The sequence below is a fragment of the Triticum aestivum genome, chromosome 6A, assembly GCF_018294505.1.
Source record: "Triticum aestivum cultivar Chinese Spring chromosome 6A, IWGSC CS RefSeq v2.1, whole genome shotgun sequence".
NCBI classification, from domain to species: Eukaryota; Viridiplantae; Streptophyta; class Magnoliopsida; order Poales; family Poaceae; genus Triticum; species Triticum aestivum.
Genome location: NC_057809.1, coordinates 562,640,956 through 562,661,056, shown reverse-complemented (window position 1 = coordinate 562,661,056; position 20,101 = coordinate 562,640,956).

Below are 20,101 nucleotides of genomic sequence, written 5' to 3'. Positions count from 1 at the left end.
TTCCTAACTTCTAACTCCAGGTAGCGATCAGAGATGTGTTCTGCTGCATCGGCAGCTTCTCAAACGTTGCAGCCCGGTTAGGAGGCCTGAGGCCTTGTGCATAGCAGACTGGGTCGGCTGGAGGCAGCCCAATTAAGGCGGACAAGTGCACAGCGAGGCGAGGGGGATCGCTACAGGGGCGATAGGTTCTATTTTTCGAGCATACTCAGCGAACCGGTATCTTTAGCGGTGGCAGGATGTTGTAAATAGAGCGAACTCTAGCTTTTCCAATCGGTGGAGCTGGGCCTTCCTCGCTCCACATTTTTGCGCTAGGATCGATCTCAGCTTCGTGAAACCAGCTTTTCGACGTTATTCCGTTCGGCTGTGATCTGCTCCAGAAATTTATGAAGCATGGAGTGGGAGAAGGTCCGAACACTCCCAACTTTGGCTGCATATTGCCTCTGGAGCAATCGTCTAATAACGTCCACACCCCTCGAAAATAGCAACACCCCACAAGCAGGGATGAGATGTGTTGTCGTTTCCGGCTGTGACATAGCGTGCAACTTGTCCTATGGTTGATTCCCTTTCTTTTGCGGATGGTTGTCATTGAGCATTCATTCCACGAGCCAAATCCTAAGAGCGTCTACAACGGGCCTCTCAAACCCGCCTCAAACGTCTGGATAGGCCGCTCGGTCATTATTTGATCATATATTTTTGACCCAGACGTCCCCTCAACCGACCCTCAAACACTCCGGCTGACCGACACCCCTCATATACAACCTAAATATGATGTGGAAATGGGGGCGCCGCTCGCCCGGGCACGCCCGCTACGTCGGACCCGGCCCACGCTGGCCCACCCGACCTCGCATAAATTCCTTTCCATCCGCTCGTCGGACTAAACCCTAGCCATTTTACTCCCCTTCCCTTCGCTTCCCTCCGCCACCCAACCTCGTCTCCGGCTCCTTGCAGCTGTCTCCGGCATGGCGAACAGCAGATCCGAGTCTTTCACCTCTAGATCCGTCGACCCCGAGCTCATCCCACACGGCCCCGAGGAGGAGATGGCCGTCCGGCTTGCGCGCTGCCGCTCCCGAGAGGAGGCATGTGCGAGGCAGCGCTCTGACTCCTTCCGTCGGGAATCCATTGCGTCTTCCCAAATGGCGCATGGATCCGGCGCTAGGCCAGCCGTAGTTGCCTCTCGCCGGAGGCCATGCGGTCCGTTGGGGCGCGGAGCATGGGGACGCACCATGGGTATGACATGTCCGTCGTGCAAGGCACCGACGCGCGGGAGACGGTGATACGTCTCCAACGTATCTATAATTTTTGATTGTTCCATGCTATTATATTATCTATTTTGGATGTTAATGGGCTTATTTTTACACTTTTATATTATTTTTGGGACTAACCTATTAACCGGAGGCCCAGCCCAAATTGTTGTTTTTTTGCCTATTTCAGTGTTTCGTAGAAAAGGAATATCAAACGGATTCCAAACGGAATGAAACCTTTAGGAACATGATTTTTGGAACAAACGTGATCCAGAGGACTTGGAGTGGACGTCAACCAACCAACGAGGAGGCCACGAGGCAGGGGGCGCGCCTACCCCCCCCCCCCGGGCGCGCCCTCCACCCTCATGGGCCCCTCGTTGCTCCACCGACCTACTTCTTCCTCCTATATATATCCATGTACCCCGCAAACATCCAGGGGCACCACGAAAACCTAATTCCACTGCCGCGACCTTCTGTACCCAAGAGATCTCATCTTGGGGCCTTTTCCGGAGCTCCACCGGAGAGGGAATTGATCACGGAGGGCCACTACATCAACTCCATGGCCCCTCCGATGATATGTGAGTAGTTTACTTCAGACCTTCGGGTCCATAGCTAGTAGCTAGATGGCTTCTTCTCTCCCTTTGGATCTCAATACAAAGTTCTCCTCGATCCTCTTGGAGATCTATTCGATGTAACTCTTCTTTTTGCGGTGTGTTTGTCGAGATTCGATGAATTGTGGGTTTATGATCAAGTTTATCTATGAACAATATTTGAATCTTCTCTGAATTCTTTTATGTATGGTTGGTTTATCTTTGCAAGTCTCTTCGAATTATCAGTTTGGTTTGGCCTACTAGATTGATCTTTCTTGCAATGAGAGAAGTGCTTAGCTTTGGTTCAATCTTGCGGTGCTCGATCCCAATGACAGAAAGGGAAACGACACATATTGTATTGTTGCCATCGAGGATAAAAAGATGGGGTTTACATCATATTGCATGAGTTTATCCCTCTACATCATGTCATCTTGCTTAAGGCGTTACTCTGTTCTTATGAACTTAATACTCTAGATGCATACTGGATAGCGGTCGATGTGTGGAGTAATAGTAGTAGATGCAGAATCGTTTTGGTCTACTTGTCACGGACGTGATGCCTATATACATGATCATGCCTAGATATTCTCATAATTATTTGCTTTTCTATCAGTTGCTCGACAGTAATTTGTTCACCCATCGTAATACTTATGCTATCTCGAGATAAGCCACTAGTGAAACCTATGGCCCCCGGGTCTATTTTCCATCATACAAGTTTCCAATCTACTTTATTTTGCTATCTTTTACTTTCAATCTATATCATAAAAATACCAAAAATATTTATCTTATTATTATCATCTCTATTAGATCTCACTCTTGCAAGGGATTAACAACCCCTTTATTGCGTTGGTTGCGAGGTTCTTATTTGTTCGTGTAGGTACAAGGTGACTCGCGCGTGGTCTCCTACTGGATTGATACCTTGGTTCTCAAAAACTAAGGGAAAAACTTACGCTGCTTTACTGCATCACTCTTTCCTCTTCAAGGGAAAACCAACGCAGTGCTCAAGAGGTAGCAAGAAGGATTTTTGGCGCCGTTGCCGGGAAGATCTACGCCAAGTCAAGACATACCAAGTACCCATCACAACTCTTATCCTTCGCATTACATTATTTGCCATTTGTCTCTCGTTTTCCTCTCCCCCACTTCACCCTTGTTGTTTTATTCGCCCTCTTTTTCCGTTCGCCTCTTTTTCCGCTTGCTTCGTCGTTATGGCTAGTCCTTTATCTCCCGAGAATGAAGTTCTTAATTTTAAACAAAGGGAGGGAGAAAATCTAAAAGATGCTTGGTACATAATTTGCCTCTAGGGCATATTTCCTTCAAGCAGGGGCAGCAAGGCACGTATTGTATTGTTGCCATCGAGGATAAAAAGATGGGGTTTATATCATTTTGCTTGAGTTTATCCCTCTACATCATGTCATCTTGCCTAATGCGTTACTCTGTTCTTATGAACTTAATACTCTAGATGCATGCTGGATAGCGGGTGATGTGTGCAGTAATAGTAGTAGATGCAGAATCGTTTCGGTCTACTTGTCACGGATGTGATGCCTATATACATGATAATGCCTAGATATTCTCATAATTATTCACTTTTCTACCAGTTGCTCGACAGTAATTTGTTCACCCACCGTAATACTTATGCTACTAGAAGAACGTCCGTGCATTGTCACGTGACCACATTGACTTTAAGAGTTCAATATCAGTTATGGCGTAGCAGCCCGCAGCAAAAGTAGGATCGCACGAGGCGATCTAGCGAGGCGACGAGGGTTCCCTGCGCGCTGCCGGTGACGCCGCCGGTTCCCTCTCTCTCCGCCGGCCGCTCCGGCGGCGGGAGGGAGGGGAAACCTCGGGTCTGTTCGCTAGGTGGGTGTGTGGTAGGGTTAGGGTTGAGGGAGACGCTACCGAGGTCGTTGCGGTGGTGTCGCGTCGGAATAAGTTTCTCCGGGCTCCGTTCGCGGTCAGGCGAGGCTTTTGCCTTCGTCTAGGAGCCAGCAGGGTTGGGGATCCCCGGATCTTGTCGAGGTCACGGGCTATGGTGGCTGAAGGTCCATCGGCACTGGCCGTTTGGGTCCTCAGATGGGCGATGGATGCAGGGAGACGAAGACCCTCCTTCTTCCTTGTTGGTATGATTTGCTGCTACTGTTCTTCTCCTTCCTCTGCGCTGATGCTGGTGGGAGATCCTGCTTTGCCCGGGCGGATGGCCCGGCCGCGGTGCTGGACCGGTCGGATGACTCGAGTTATCTTCCTTTCGGAAGGGACACTTTTTGCGGTACTCAAAGTCAAAGATGGAGACGACTGTTGCAGGTGTGTTGGATTGATGTCCATGCCCTCTCAGCGCTGGTGTCAAAAAAGAAGGAAGCAGCATGGCGGCAATTGTACCGAGGTCGAAGATGATGACCTGCTTGCGACTGGTTGCAGATCCTTCTGCTGTAGGGGTCTTCTCTCAAGATTCAGGGATGATGACACAGGGCTCCAGAGATCTTCTTGCGTTATGGTTGTCTTAGGGTACTCTAGGTGTTCATGGTCCTTTGTGTTTGGGTTTTAGTGTGCTTGTAAGGGTCAACTACTTTGTACTGATTCGTGATATGAATGATAAAATTCTCAAAAATATCAGTTATGTTAATATTACATTTAATATTCTCATACATATCAAGTGACATTGGCGACATTTTTTACCATCAAATTCTCTCACACGCACTCTCTCCCACCCTCTTCCTCTCTCTCTCTCCCCCTCTCCCTCTCTCTCTCTCTAACACACACACATCCATCTTATTGGGTACGGGATCATAATCCATCTATTTCACACGCACACGCGCTAGTGCATAACAATATGGATTATGTGTATTATATTTGCCACCACAACTTATATTTCCTTGAGCCGCGTCGCTACAGAGCCGAGCTCCCGCCCGACCACCTCGCCGGCATCGAAGGGGAATGGATAAGGGTAACGCCCTGCCTTCCCTGCCCCCCATGGCCTCACTCCTCGACGCCCCTCCCAGATCCACTTCTCCTCCTCGCTCGCTCGATCCGGTCGATCTGGACGGAGTCAGACGCCACGGCCCCTGTCGGTGTCAAAACTGGTGGATCTCGGGTAGGGGCCCCGAACTGTGCGTCTAGGCCGGATGGTAACAGGAGGCAGGGGACACAATGTTTTACCCAGGTTCGGGCCCTCTTGATGGAGGTAAAACCCTACGTCCTGCTTGATTGATATTGATGATATGGGCAGTACAAGAGTAGATCTACCACGAGACCAGAGAGGCTAAACCCTAGAAGCTAGCCTATGGTACGATTGTATGTTGTGGTTGTTGTCCTGCGGACTAAAACCCTTCGGTTTATATAGACACCGGAGAGGGTTAGGGTTACACAAGGTCGGTTACAAAGGAGGAGATATCCATATTCGTATTGCCTAGCTTGCCTTCCACGCCAAGTAGAGTCCCATCCGGACACGAGACGAAGTCTTCAATCTTGTATCTTCATAGTCTAATAGTCCGGCCAATGGAGATAGTCCGGCTGTCCGGAGACCCCCTAATCTAGGACTCTCTCAGTAGCCCCTGAACCAGGCTTCAATGACGATGAGTCCGGCGCGCAGTATTGTCTTCGGCATTGCAAGGCGGGTTCCTACTCCGAATACATCACAGAAGAACTTGAAAATGAGGATAGTGTTCGACCCTGCAAAATAAGTTCCACATACCACCGTAGAGAGAATAATATTTTCGCAATTCTAATTTGCTGACTTGTCTTGACAGTATGACGTTATGTCATGGCCCGGTGATTATTCGAACCGTTTCCTTTAACTAGCCCCTCACATAACGCGAGGCAGTTTTTCGACACGTCTTGTCAAAACAGAGATCGTGCCCCCTTATTACGGGATTCTCATCAATACGGTCGTGGGTAACCCAACCGTGTCTAGGACTCCTAGATTATAGGCAAGTCCCAAACAGCTACGGAGAGGATGCTTGATATTCACCCTCTTTATAAAGGGACAAGGTTTTCGCTTTTTCCCTCTCGTGCTCAATCGGACCCTTCCTCCGCCTCGAGTTCTAACACCCAAAGCCCAGGCCAGGTGCTCCGGATCTTCAATCATGTCCGGATCCAGCCTTCAAGGCCGGTGGATGCCCTGCTCCGTCACGGAAGAGGATATCAAGAAGTTGAGGGAGGCCAGATACCTGACCGCCGAGGTTTCGCGTCGGCTGCCTGCTCGAGGGCAGGTTGTCCCTACTCCCGAACCCAACGAGAAAGTCGTGTTTGTCTCCCACTTCCTCCGAGGCCTAGGCCTCACTCTGGATCCCTTCGTCAGGGGTTTGATGTTCTACTACGGGCTAGATTTCCACGATCTAGCTCTGGACTCCTTTCTCCACATCTCGACATTTATTGTCGTGTGTGAGGCCTTCCTCCGCATTACCCCTCACTTCGGCCTGTGGCTCAAGACCTTTGAAGTGAAGCCGAAGATGATCGAGGGGCAACATGCAGCGTGCGGAGGTGCGTCAATAGGCAAGATGGCAGGAGCCCCGTGGCCGAAAGGTTCCTTCCCAGAGGTGTCCGAATTATGGCAACGTGAGTGGTTTTATGTCACGGCTACCAGAAGTGCCAAGTGGGCGGCTGCCCCCGCTTTCCGCTCGGCCCCCCCACTACAACTGATGTCATGGATTAGCAGAGGTCTGAGCTGGGCCCAGCCAAGGACGTGCCCATGCTGCAAAGGTGCATTCAAGATCTCTTCGAGGGAGATTTTAATTTGGTTGTGGTAATGCAAGTTATGCTGGTTCGTCGAGTCCAGCCTTGCAAACGCCGGCCCCTTCGCTTATGGGAGTTCAACCCAGAAGGGTCGCGTGCCATTCAAAGTTTCCTCGGCCTGACGCACGAGCAGATGTACAAGTCATTCTTCGGACCTCAAATAGAGTGTCCGGATACTACCGAGGACGTGGGCCTGAGCAGTAACCGCGCCACCAAACAAGTAAGAAATCCTCTAGCCGAACACACCGTCTTTTATTCATAAAGTTATTTCTGAGAGATCGCTCTTTGACTAGGATTGGCTAACGAAGGCGAAGATGATTCGGTGTCCGACCCCCCTCCCTGAGGGTTTGGAAAATCCGGTTTTGGAGAAGATGCTTGAGTTCGCACCTTGCCCGGAGCCCTCGAGGGAAGATATAGGGGGGAATAATATGGGGGGAAGCGGGGCCCCATCGCTGCCAGTTCCAACCGAGGGAATGAGCGCCTCCATAAAGGAGGATAACCGGGGGAGGAAGAGGACTGCTTCCGAGGATTCGGAAGCCGAGGCCTCCAAACGGGAGAAGAAGTCTCCAATAGAGGGTCCTGCCTCGGGGGGTGCTCTTACCGCACAAAGTCGGGGGGATCAGCCCTCCAACGAGTCGTAAGTGATCCAAAATACTTTAATAGTGAAGGTATACTATCTTTTTTCTGAGAAAATAACCACCGCATATATCTTGCAGTTCGGGCCTTAGCTCCTCTTAGTTGAGCTCGTCTTCGGGGGATCTTCTTCCAGAGATGATGGAGAGCGAAACACCTCCCCCGGACTCCTTCGCTCAAGAAGCGGGCGACCCCAAAGTGTTGTCACGGAGGGCCTCTCCGGATCCAGTGAGGCCAGAAGATAATCCCATAGACCCCCGAAGTCCCCAGCGTTCGGCTCCCGAAGAGAGCAAACAAAAGAGTCCGACACCGTCTGGTATGCGGTCGGACGTTCTGAGGGAGTTGGTGGGGCGAGCGGCCATCTCAGAAGAACACCGTACACTGATGGGTATGGTGATGGAGAGAATTTCGTCCGCCGAAAGCGGATTACATGAAGCCTTTATGAGTCTACTGACAGGCTTTGAGGTACGTGAGATAATATGTGATAGTACCGCACATGTTAGGTGTGCCCTGTGTAGATAGTAGCCCCTGAGACTCTGGTTGTCGTCGAGAATGGCGGCGAACAGAGGATCATAGTCCCAGGCAATAACCAGACTGCCCTTATGTGCAGGTGGTGGAAGCTCCAGTGGCTAGCCGGACTAGTGAGTTTGCCTAATTAAAACGGCAACTGGATGCGGCAGACGCCGACATCGAGCTTGTTAACAAGAGGCTTGACGAGGCACAGAATAAGTGTTATTATCTGGTGAACGCCACATAGTAAGAGCAACATGATGCCAATATCTTTAATATGTTGTGACTGCAGATGGAGCTGCCACCGTGGAAACTTTGCGGGCAGAACTTGCCCGAGCCAAGAAACAAGCGAGGATTAGTAATGCAGCTGCTTTGAAGGCGGCCGAAGAGTTGAAAGCCGAGAAGGCCGCACATTGCGAGAGCTAAGAGAAGATGGCCAAGATGGCCGTAGAATTAAAAGACACTGCCGACCATTGCCGGCTCCTTGAAAAAGAAACCGAGCGAAGGCAACAGACCTTGAGAAGGCCATGATGGCGGACAAAGACACCCGCTCTGCTATGAGAGCGAAGAAGGAGGAGCTGCGGGAAGCCGGGGATATTGTGGCTGGGAAGCCCTTCATGCTACGGAGGAAGTTCGGAGATCCACGGTATGCCCCTCTGGATCGGCTGTGGAGTTTAGCAGATGCGTATATGGACTTGGCGGCGAGCGCTGCCGATGCGGCCAAATACTTCCAAGGTCAAACAGATCGTGAAGTGGACAAGCTGTTCTGGTCGCAATTCAACGTTCCAGAGCGTCCGCTTCCATTGACTGATCAGCTAGCCGAATGGGCCGAACTAAATAGGTTGTCTGGACTCGCCATGAGGTCTGTCGTGGATCAGCTATGGCCGGAAAAGCCAAAGCCGAACAACTATTTCAGTTTAGTGCAGTGGTTCCTTGGTGCGGTGCCGCACATTAATGCGATGAAGAGGTCGGCATGCATAGAAGGCTCACGGATGGCCCTTGCCCGTATTAAAGCATACAGGGCGGAGATGGACGCTACCACTGTTGCGGCGCAGGGTTCGGCCATAGGCCGAGTGGCTGCCGAGCACTATTTCGAGGAAGTTCTCGAGGGTGCTTGTTTGATAGAGGCCCAGTGCTCGAAGAATATTATGTTTGAGTGATATGTATTCTCATTGTAAACACAATGCTTTTATGAAATTTTATAAGGCTATGTTTATACTTTTGCCTGAAAGTAGTATGATGCCTCCTGTGCGGCCGTTTATGTATACATGTGTATAACCTGAAAGATTGCAGTCGTCGGCTTCAACCCCCACGCATATAATGCGGAGGTGCTCGCGAAAAACGCGTGTTCACACTTAACCCAACGTCTTGGTCCTATTAAGGAGGTGATAGCGTAGCGAACGAGGCAACCGGACTATAATGCTTTAACACTTTCACTTAGCCATAGGAGTTTGACAGTGGGGCTACTAGATAGCCCCTGGTGGCTCCGCACTCTCCTGATCTTGGGGTGCGTACATGCCTGGCCGGAAAACGGCCCTTCGTTAAGGCGGAGGAATTCTAACATTCCGATAGGTCATCGAGTGGTTGACCAGTCTCACGCTATATCATGACAGTAAATTTTCGGCTTTCTCTACTGAGGTGCTCGTCCGGATGAACCAGGGCACAATCACAGTAGTTCTCCTGGTGCTGCCTTAGCCGATAAAGCGGAATGTAAGGCACCAAAACACAGGAGCCGGGCAAACCCAACATTTGACCAAAGACAATGATTCGGAGCTGATGCATATAAGGCCAAACTCGCGACGCCGAACACTCCCTAAGGTATTCGGTCTTTATGGTATAAACCGGGCCTAAATAGTGCCCTTTGTAAGAAGCCCCTTGTGTCCAAGTACGTGCATTATTCTAACGTGGCCACATGCCAAGACGTCAGCATCCTTCTCAATTGTGCTGAGAATTCGATGGATGTGTATCAACAAGAGACAGTAAAAAAGGTTTACGCGGGGTCTTAATCTAAAAAGAATCCTTGGAGCGGGTCCCTGTTGCACGTCTGCGCCTGTGTCTCCGTTGTGCCGTATCCTGGACGAGTGTAGCACGATGGTCATCTGTAAAAGAGAGGAACTTAGGTGAAAAAGTTGTCGTGCAAAAAGGTGGTTTTTTTAAAGAGACCATGTATAACTAGAAATGAGTAGAAATTGCCACTTGTCTGCGCGCGTTGAGCCCCTTGTATTTGTAATAGGGGTGTGGCCATCAATCCGGTATAAATTACATATAACAGCGTCGGACTCGTCTAACCGCGTCCGTGGTCTTGACAACCTATCAAATACTTTAGTTGGCGAGGTCGTTTTTAGTGTGCGGCTGCCAAGGCAGTCACATTCTCTTCGGCACGCAAGGATCGCTTAATACTTCCGTTCACTGTAATGATGCCGCGTGGACCGGGCATCTTGAGCGTCAAGGAAGCGTAATGTGGTATTGCATTAAAGCGAGCAAAAGCTTCGCGTCCAAGTAGTGCTTGATAAACCGCATTGGAACGGAGCAATGTGGAAGGTTAAATGTTCGCTACAGGAGTTATCGGGAAAGCTGAATATAACCTTTAGTAGCATGGAGCCCGTGTAGTGAGCCCCTGGGCATGACATTACTCCTTTAAAGGTAGTGTTGCTATGGCAAATTTTCGTTGGGTCTATCCCCATTTCGCGGATTGTATCCTGGTATATCAGGTTTAAACTGCTGCCACCGTCCATCAGGACTCATGCAAAAGTGGTATCCGTCAATTATTGGGTCTAATACCAGGGGAGCCCATCCTGCCCGCCGGATACTTTCTGAGTAATCACGATGGTCGAAAGTGACCGGTTGAGACGACCAGTGGCAGGGTTTTGCGGTGATAGGCCCTTGGGCATATTTATCTAGGAGGGCCGCTTTGCTTCCCTTGATCACGTGTAATACGTTGACTGTTTTGACTTCTGATGGGAACTTCTTTTGTTCCCCAGCGTCTTGCTTGAGAGGCTCATCCTCATCTTCGCTTGGTGTATCCTCCCCCTTGTGTACGGTGTTGAGCTTGCCGGACTACTTGAAGACCCAATATTCTCTATGGGTATGATTAGCGGGTTTACCAGGGGTGCTATGGATCTGACATACTTGGTCCAAAATTTTGTTTAGGCTGGAGAGTTCATCTCTGGCACCTTTAGAGGGCGGCTTTTGCTGACCTGGCCGAGAGCTTCGGAATCCGGCGTGTACCGTCGTGCTCTTCGGGCTGTCTTCTTTATTCCGACGTTTATTATTTTTGCTCCGTCGTGATTTCCCGTTTTCATCTCTAACTTCGGATGTGCTTGGGTCGCTGGTGTTGCATCTGGCTAGCCAGCTGTCCTCACCCGCGCAAAAGCGGGTCATGAGGCTTGTTAATGCTACCATTATTCTCGGCTTTTCTTGGCCGAGGTGTCTGGCAAGCCATTCATCGCGGACGCTATGCTTAAAAGCTGCCAAGGCTTCGGCGTCCGGGCAGTCGACTATTTGGTTCTTCTTAGTTAGGAACCTGTTCCAAAGCTTTCGGGCTGACTCTCTGGGCTGTTGAGTTATATGTCTCAAATCGTCCGCATCCGGGGGTCAGACATAAGTCCCTTGAAAATTTGCCTGAAAAGCATTTTCGAGCTCTTCCCAGCTTCCAATGGAGTTTTCGAGGAGGCTTTTAAACCAGTGCCGAGCTGGCCCTTTGAGCTTGAGGGGTAAGTACTTGATGGCGTGGAGATCGTCTCCTCGAGCCATATGGATATGAAGGATATAGTCCTCAATCCAGACCCCAGGGTCTGTTGTTCCGTCGTATGACTCTATGTTTACGGGTTTGAATCCCTCTGGGAATTCATGGTCCAACACCTCATCGGTGAAACATAGGGGGCGTGCAGCACCCCTGTAGCTGGGTGTACCGCGTTGTTCTGATGCTTGTTGTGTTACATCATATGCCGGGGCGCGCTTGCGTGGTCCATAGATGGATCTGGTTACGCCGTCCTTTTGGTGCGAGCCCTCGTGTGGATCGCTTATTGGCTTGTGAGTGGAGTTGTTTGCCGCTCCATGTTGGCCGTGAGGTCGTCTATCCGGCCAGGTGGCCGTTTTGATTTTTGATTGTGGGGGATCTAGGGCCTCCTCATCGAATTCGGGTAGCAACTTCCGCTTCGGGTAGCTCTTGGTGGGGCGATTACCACCATACTTCGCTGCTGTGTTGAGTACTTTACTCCATATGATTTGGAGTGTGTCCTGCGCAGCCTTGAGCCTTTGCTTCTGCTTTTTCAGACTCCTCGCGGTGGCAACAAGCCTTTGACGGGCATTCTGCTGCTCCAGGTGCCTGTCCGGCGTTATGTCATCCAGACTTTTATCTTTGACAGAATTGGTTTGTTCGGTTTGATTTTCCATATTGCCATGGTCCGGCAGTAGTTCGCCCTGCTCCAACGCTGGGTCTGTATGATCGTTATTTTTGCCGAGGCGGGATTTGGGGCGGCGCTTACGCCATCGCTTTGACTGCTTCTCAAGGGGGCAAGCCTTCGTTGCGTCCTTCTGTTCCTCGTCGTCGTCTTCTTTTGGTGTGTCCACCATGTATACGTCATATGATGAGGTGGACGTCCAGCGCCCAGTGGGCGGTGGTTCCTCTTCGCCTCCCGCATCGTCGTCCATACCGTCGATGTCTTCGGAGTCGAAGTCGAGCATGTCGGTTAAATCATCGAAAGTGGCTACGAAGTGGGTGGTGGGTGGGCGTCGAATTTCTCCGTCGTCCGCATCCCAATCCTGTTGGCCATAGTCCGGCCAGGGCTATCCTGACAAAGAGAGAGACCTTAGTGAATTCAGAATGTTGCCGAAGGACGAGTGCTGAAAGATATCCGCGGCGGTGAATTCCATGGTCGGCGCCCAATCGGATTCGATTGGCAGGGGCGCGGACGGTTCGGAGTCTAGAAAAGAGTCCGACACCTTGGAGTCACGGGCTTCGTAGAGGATTAGGCTGGTGTTCGGCTCGATCGCCGTTGAGACTACAGCCCCTGAGGCGGTGTCTAGCCACCCATCCTCGATTGGCACAGTTGGCTCTGAGCTAAGGGTCGGAGCTGATGCGGGCGCGGCCTCTGGGGTACTGTTCGGCGGCAGAGCTAGGTCATACCCGTCGTGACAGTGCGGCGCGCCCGACTGTGGCTCGAATCCGTCGAACATCAAGTCTCCACGGATGTCGGCCGTGTAGTTCAAACTTCCAAATCTGACCTGACGGCCAGGGGCGTAGCTTTCAATCTGCTCCAGATGGCCAAGCGAATTAGCCCGCAGTGCAAAACCGCCGAATACGAAGATCTGTCCGGGGAGAAAAGTCTCGCCCTGGACCGCATCGCTATCGATGATAGTAGGAGCCATCAAGCCTAACGGCGACGACACAATGTCGGTGTCAAAACCGACGGATCTCGGGTAGGGGGTCCCGAACTGTGCGTCTAGGCCGGATGGTAACAGGAGGCAAGGGACACAATGTTTTACCCAGGTTCGGGCCCTCTTGATGGAGGTAAAACCCTACGTCCTGCTTGATTGATATTGATGATATGGGTAGTACAAGAGTAGATCTACCACGAGATCAAAGAGGCTAAACCCTAGAAGCTAGCCTATGGTATGATTGTATGTTGTGGTTGTTGTCCTACGGACTAAAACCCTTCAGTTTATATAGACACCGGAGAGGGTTAGGGTTACACAAGGTCGGTTACAAAGGAGGAGATATCCATATCCGTATTACCTAGCTTGCCTTCCACGCCAAGTAGAGTCCCATCCGGACACGAGACGAAGTCTTCAATATTGTATCTTCATAGTCTAACAATCCGGCCAATGGAGATAGCCTGGCTGTCCGGAGACCCCCTAATCCAGGACTCCCTCAGCCCCCATGACCGACCCCGTCCACACAGCCACTACTCTCCCTGCAGGCTAGGAGCTTGTCGTGGAGCTCCGAACTCCTCCGCTACTTCGTCTGCGCCAACAAGATCAAGTCCAGCACCCCCGTATCGATGTTGCTGCCGTCTTCCTCAACCTTCGGCCACCGTAACATTGCCGTTCGATCCGCGTCGCCCCGAGCTCCTCTGTCTTCCCCTAGGGCGCCATTGACACCGCCGTGATCTCCTCTTGCCTTTCCCCTGTTTCCCCTCTCGTTTACTCTCGTTAGGTATTTCGCCGTGGCCGAAAACCGCCGTCCGCCATGGCCATTGTAGGGGTAGCCACCGAGCTCCTCGGATTGACCCCGTGGCACATGCCCGCTACTATGCGCGCCCATGCCCGAGCCTATGATACGTCCATTTTTGCATCATGCTTTTATATTGATATTTAATGCGTTGTGGGTTGTTATTTCACATTATGTCACAATACTTATGGCTATTCTCTCTTATTTTACAAGATTTACATAAGGAGGGAGAATGCCGACAGCTGGCATTCTGGGCTGGAAAAGGAGCAAATATTAGAGACCTATTCTGCACAACTCCAAAAGTCCTGAAACTCCACGGAATACCGTATAATAAATAATGAAAAATCCTTGCCAAAGATGAAGACCAGGGGGCCCACACCCTTTCCACGAGGGTGGGGGGCGCCCCCTAGGGCGCGCCCCCTGGTGGCTCTCTGATGACCATCTTCTGCTATATGAAGTCTTTCGTTGAGGAAAAAACCAGAAGCAACCTTTTGGGAAGAAACTCTGCCGCCACAAGGCGGAACCTTCGCGGAACCAATCTAGGGCTCCGGCATAGCTGTTCTGCCGGGGAAACTTCCCTCCCAGAGGGGGAAATCATCGCCATCGTCATCACCAACGCTCCTCTCATCGGGAGAGGGCAATCTCCATCAACATCTTCATCAACACCATCTCATCTCAAAATCGTAGTTCATCTCTTGTATCCAATTCTTGTCTCCAAGTCCGGGATTGGTGCTAGTAGGTTGCTAGTAGTGTTAATTACTCCTTGTAGTTGATGCTAGTTGGTTTAATTGGTGGAAGATCATATGTTCAGATCCTTTATGCATATTATGACCCCTCTGATTATAAACATGAATATGCTTTGTGAGTAGTTACGTTTGTTCCTGAGGACAAGGGAGAAGTCTTGCTATTAGTAGTCATGTGAATTTGGTATTCGTTCGATATTTTGATGAGATGTATGTTGTCTAGCCTCTAGTGGTGTTATGTGAGCATCGACTACATAACACTTCACCATTATTTGGGCCTAGAGGAAGGCATTGTGAAGTAATAAGTAGATGATGGGTTGCTAGAGTGACAGAAGCTTAAACCCTAGTTTATGCATTGCTTCGTAATGGGCTGATTTGGATCCATATGTTTCATGCTATGGTTAGGTTTACCTTAATACTTTTGTTCTAGTTGCGGATGCTTGCAATAGAGGTTAATCATAAGTGGGATGCTTGTTCAAATAAGAACATCACCCAAGCACCGGTCCACCCACATGTCAAATTATCAAAGTACCGAACGCGAATCATATGAACATGATGAAAACTAGCTTGACGATATTCCCATGTGTCCTCGGGAGCGCTTTTCCTTATATAAGAGTTTGTCCAGGCTTGTCCTTTGCTACAAAAAGGATTGGGCCACCTTGCTGCACTTTATTTACTTTTGTTACTTGTTGCTCGTTACAAATTATCTTATCACAAAACTATCTGTTACCACTTATTTCAGTACTTGCAGAGAATACCTTGCTGAAAATCGCGTATCATTTCCTTCTGCTCCTCGTTGGGTTCGACACTCTTACTTATCGAAAGGACTACGATAGATCCCCTATACTTGTGGGTCATCAAGACTCTTTTCTGGCGCCGTTGCCGGGGAGTGAAGCGCCTTTGGTAGGTGGAATTTGGTAAGGAAAAATTTTATATAGTGTGCTAAAATTTACTATCACTTGTTACTATGGAAAGTAATCCTTCGAGGGGCTTGTTCGGGGTATCTTCACCCCGATCAGTAGAGCAAAGAGTTGCTCCTCAACCTACTGAACTTATTGAAAATGAAATTCCTTATAAGTATCCTTTGGGTATGATAGAAAAATTGCTAGCTAATCCCTTTACAGGAGATGGAACAAAGCATCCTGATGAACACCTAATATATGTGGAAGAAGTTTGTAGATTATTTAAGCTTGCAGGTATATCCGATGATGTTGCTAAGAAGAAGGTATTCCCTTTATCTTTGAAGGGAGACGCATTGGCATGGTATAGGCTATGTGATGATACGAGATCATGGAACTATAGAAAATTGAAATTGGAATTTCATCAAAAGTATTACCCTATGCATCTTGTTCATCGTGACCGCAATTATATATATAATTTTAGGCCTCGCGAAGGAGAAATCATCGCTCAAGCTTGGGGGAGGCTTAAATTAATGTTATATTCATGCCCCAATCATGAGCTCCCAAGAGAAACAATTCTTCAAAAAATTTATGCTCGGCTTTCTGAAAATAATCGCACCATGCTCGGTACTTCTTGTGCTGGCTCTTTTATGATGAAGACTATTGGATTTAGATGGGATTTATTGGATAGAATTAAACGTAACTCTGAAGATTGGGATCTCGACAAAGGTAAGGAGTCAGGTATGACACCTAAGGTTGATTGTGTTAAATCTTTTATGGATACCGATATTTTCCGTAAGTTTAGCACTAAATATGGACTTGATTCTGAGATAGTAGCTTCTTTCTGTGAATCTTTTGCTACTTATGTTGATCTCCCTAAGGAGAAGTGGTTTAAATATCATCCTCCCATAGAAGTAAAAGTAGATGCACCTATTAAAGTTGAAGAAAAGACTGTCACTTATAATGATCCTATTGTTCCTACTTGCTATGTTGAGAAACCACCTTTCCCTGTTAGGATAAAGGATCATGCTAAAGCTTCAACTATGGTTCGTAAAAGCAATATTAAAACATATACACCTCCTGAGCAAGTTAAAGTAGAACCTAATATTGCTATTGTTAAAGATCTCTTGTCTCATAATATTGACGGGCATGTTATTCAGTTCTGCAGTGAAACTGCTAGAATTGCTAAACCTTGTGCTAAAGATAAAAATAGACCTGTGGTAGGCGTGCCTGTTATTTCTGTTAAAATAGGAGATCATTGTTATCATGGCTTATGTGATATGGGTGCTAGTGCTAGTGTTATACCTTATGACTTGTATAAAGAAATCAAGCATGAAATTGCATCTGCTGAGTTAGAAGATATTGATGTCACAATTAAACTTGCTAATAGAGATACTATTTCAGCAGTGGGAATTGTTAGAGATGTTGAAGTCTTGTGCGGGAAAACTAAATATCCTGCTGATTTTCTTGTTCTTAGTTCCCCACAAGATAGCTTTTGTCCCATTATATTTGGTAGACCCTTCTTGAACACTATTAATGCTAAGATAGACTGCAAAAAAAATGTTGTTACTATTGGCTTGGATGATATGACTCATGAGTTTAATTTGTCTAAATTTAGTAAACAACACCGTGAAGAAGAATTGCCTAGTAAGGATGAAATTATTGGTCTTGCTTCTATTGTCGTACCTCCTAGTGATCCTTTAGAACAATATTTGCTAGACCATGAGAATGATATGTTTATGAATGAAAGAAGGGAAATAGTTGAAGTATTCTTTAAACAGGAACCTATTCTGAAACATAATTTGCCTGTTGAAATCCTAGGGGATCCCCCTCCACCTAAGGGTGATCCCGTGTTTGAGCTTAAACCGTTGCCTGATAATCTTAAATATGCTTATCTTGGTGAAAAGAAGATATATCATGTTATTATTAGTGCTAACCTTTCAGAGCATGAAGAAGAAAGATTATTGAAAACTCTGAAGAAGCACCGTGCTGCTATTGGATATACTCTTGATGATCTTAAGGGCATTAGTCCCACTCTATGTCAACATAAAATAAATTTGGAAGCAGATGCCAAACCAGTTCGTGATCCTCAATGACGTTTGAATCCTAAAATGAAAGAAGTGGTAAGAAAAGAAATACTAAAGCTTCTGGAGGCAGGTATAATTTATCCTATTGCTGATAGTCAGTGGGTAAGTCCTGTTCATTGTGTCCCTAAGAAGGGAGGTATTACTGTTGTTCCTAATGATAAAGATGAATTGATTCCACAAAGAATTATTACAGGTTATAGGATGGTAATTGATTTCCACAAATTAAATAAGGCTACTAAGAAAGATCACCCCTTACCTTTTATCGATCAAATGCTAGAAAGATTATGCAAACATACACATTACTTCTTTCTAGATGGTTATTCTGGTTTCTCTCAAATACCCGTGTCGGCCAAAGATCAATCAAAGACTACATTTACATGCCCTTTTGGTACTTTTGCTTATAGACGTATGCCTTTTGGTTTATGTAATGCACCTGCTACCTTTCAAAGATGCATGATGGCTATATTCTTTGACTTTTGTGAAAAGATTTGTGAGGTTTTCATGGACGACTTTTCTGTCTATGGATCTTCTTTTGATGATTGCTTGAGCAATCTTGATCGAGTTTTGCAGAGATGTGAAGAAACTAATCTTGTATTGAATTGGGAAAAGTGCCACTTTATGGTTAATGAAGGTATTGTCTTGGGGCATAAAGTTTCTGAAAGAGGTATTGAAGTTGATAAAGCCAAGGTTGATGCTATTGAAAAGATGCCATGTCCCAAGGACATCAAAGGTATAAGAAGTTTCCTTGGTCACGCCAGATTTTATAGGAGGTTCATTAAGGACTTCTCAAAAATTTCTCGGCCTCTGACTAATTTATTACAAAAAGATATACCATTTGTCTTTGATGATGATTGTGTAGAAGCATTTGAAATACTTAAGAAAGCATTAGTCTCTGCACCTATTGTTCAGCCACCTGATTGGAATTTACCCTTTGAAATTACGTGTGATGCTAGCGATTATGATGTAGGTGTTGTTCTAGGGCAAAGAGTTGATAAGAAATTAAATGTTATCCATTATGCTAGTAAGACTCTAGACAATGATCAAAGAAATTATGCTACTACTGAAAAGGAACTTTTAGCAGTTGTATTTGCTTGTGATAAGTTCAGACCTTATATTGTTGATTCTAAAGTAACTATCCACACTGATCAGCTGCTATTAAATATCTTATGGAGAAGAAAGATGCTAAACCTAGACTTATTAGATGGGTTCTCTTGCTACAAGAATTTGATTTGCATATTGTTGATAGAAAAGGAGCTGAGAACCCCATTGCAGACAACTTATCTAGGTTAGAGAATGTTCTTGATGACCCACTACCTATTGATGACAGCTTTCCTGATGAACAATTAAATGTCATAAGTACTTCTCATAGTACCCCATGGTATGCTGATTATGCTAATTACATTGTTGCTAAATTCATACCACCTAGCTTCACATACCAACAAAAGAAAAAGTTCTTCTATGATTTGAGACATTACTTTTGGGATGACCCACATCTTTATAAAGAAGGAGTGGATGGTGTTATTAGACGTTGTGTACCTGAGCATGAACAGGAACAGATCCTACGCAAGTGCCACTCTGAAACTTATGGAGGACACCACGCAGGAGATAGAACTGCATATAAGGTATTGCAATCCGGTTTTTATTGGCCTACTCTCTTCAAGGATGCCCGTAAGTTTGTCCTATCTTGTGATGAATGTCAAAGAATTGGTAATATTAGTAGACGTGAAGAAATGCCTATGAATTATTCACTTGTTATCGAACCGTTTGATGTTTGGGGCTCTGATTATATGGGACCTTTTCCTGCCTCTAATGGATATACACATATTTTAGTTGCTGTTGATTACGTTACTAAGTGGGTAGAAGCTATTCCAACTAGTAGTGCTGATCATAACATTTCTATTAAAATGCTTAAAGAAGTTATTTTCCCAAGGTTTGGAGTCCCTAGATATTTAATGACTGATGGTGGTTCACATTTTATTCATGGCGCTTTCCGTAAAATGCTTGCTAAATATGACGTCAATCATGGAATTGCATCTCCTTATCACCCACAGTCTAGTGGTCAAGTAGAATTGAGTAATAGAGAACTCAAATTAATTTTGCAAAAGACTGTCAATAGGTCTAGAAAGAATTGGTCCAAGAAACTTGATGATGCATTATGGGCCTATAGAACTACATATAAAAATCCTATGGGTATGTCTCCATATAAAATGGTATATGGAAAAGCATGTCATTTACCTCTCGAACTAGAACATAAGGCATATTGGGCTATTAAAGAGCTCAACTATGATTTCAAACTTGCCGGTGAAAAGATGTTATTTGATATTAGCTCTCTTGATGAATGGAGAACCCAAGCTTATGAAAATGCCAAGTTGTTTAAAGAAAAGGTTAAAACATGGCATGACAAAAGGATACAAAAGCGTGAGTTTAATGTAGGTGATTATGTATTGCTATACAACTCTCGTTTAAGATTTTCTGCAGGAAAACTTCTCTCTAAATGGGAAGGC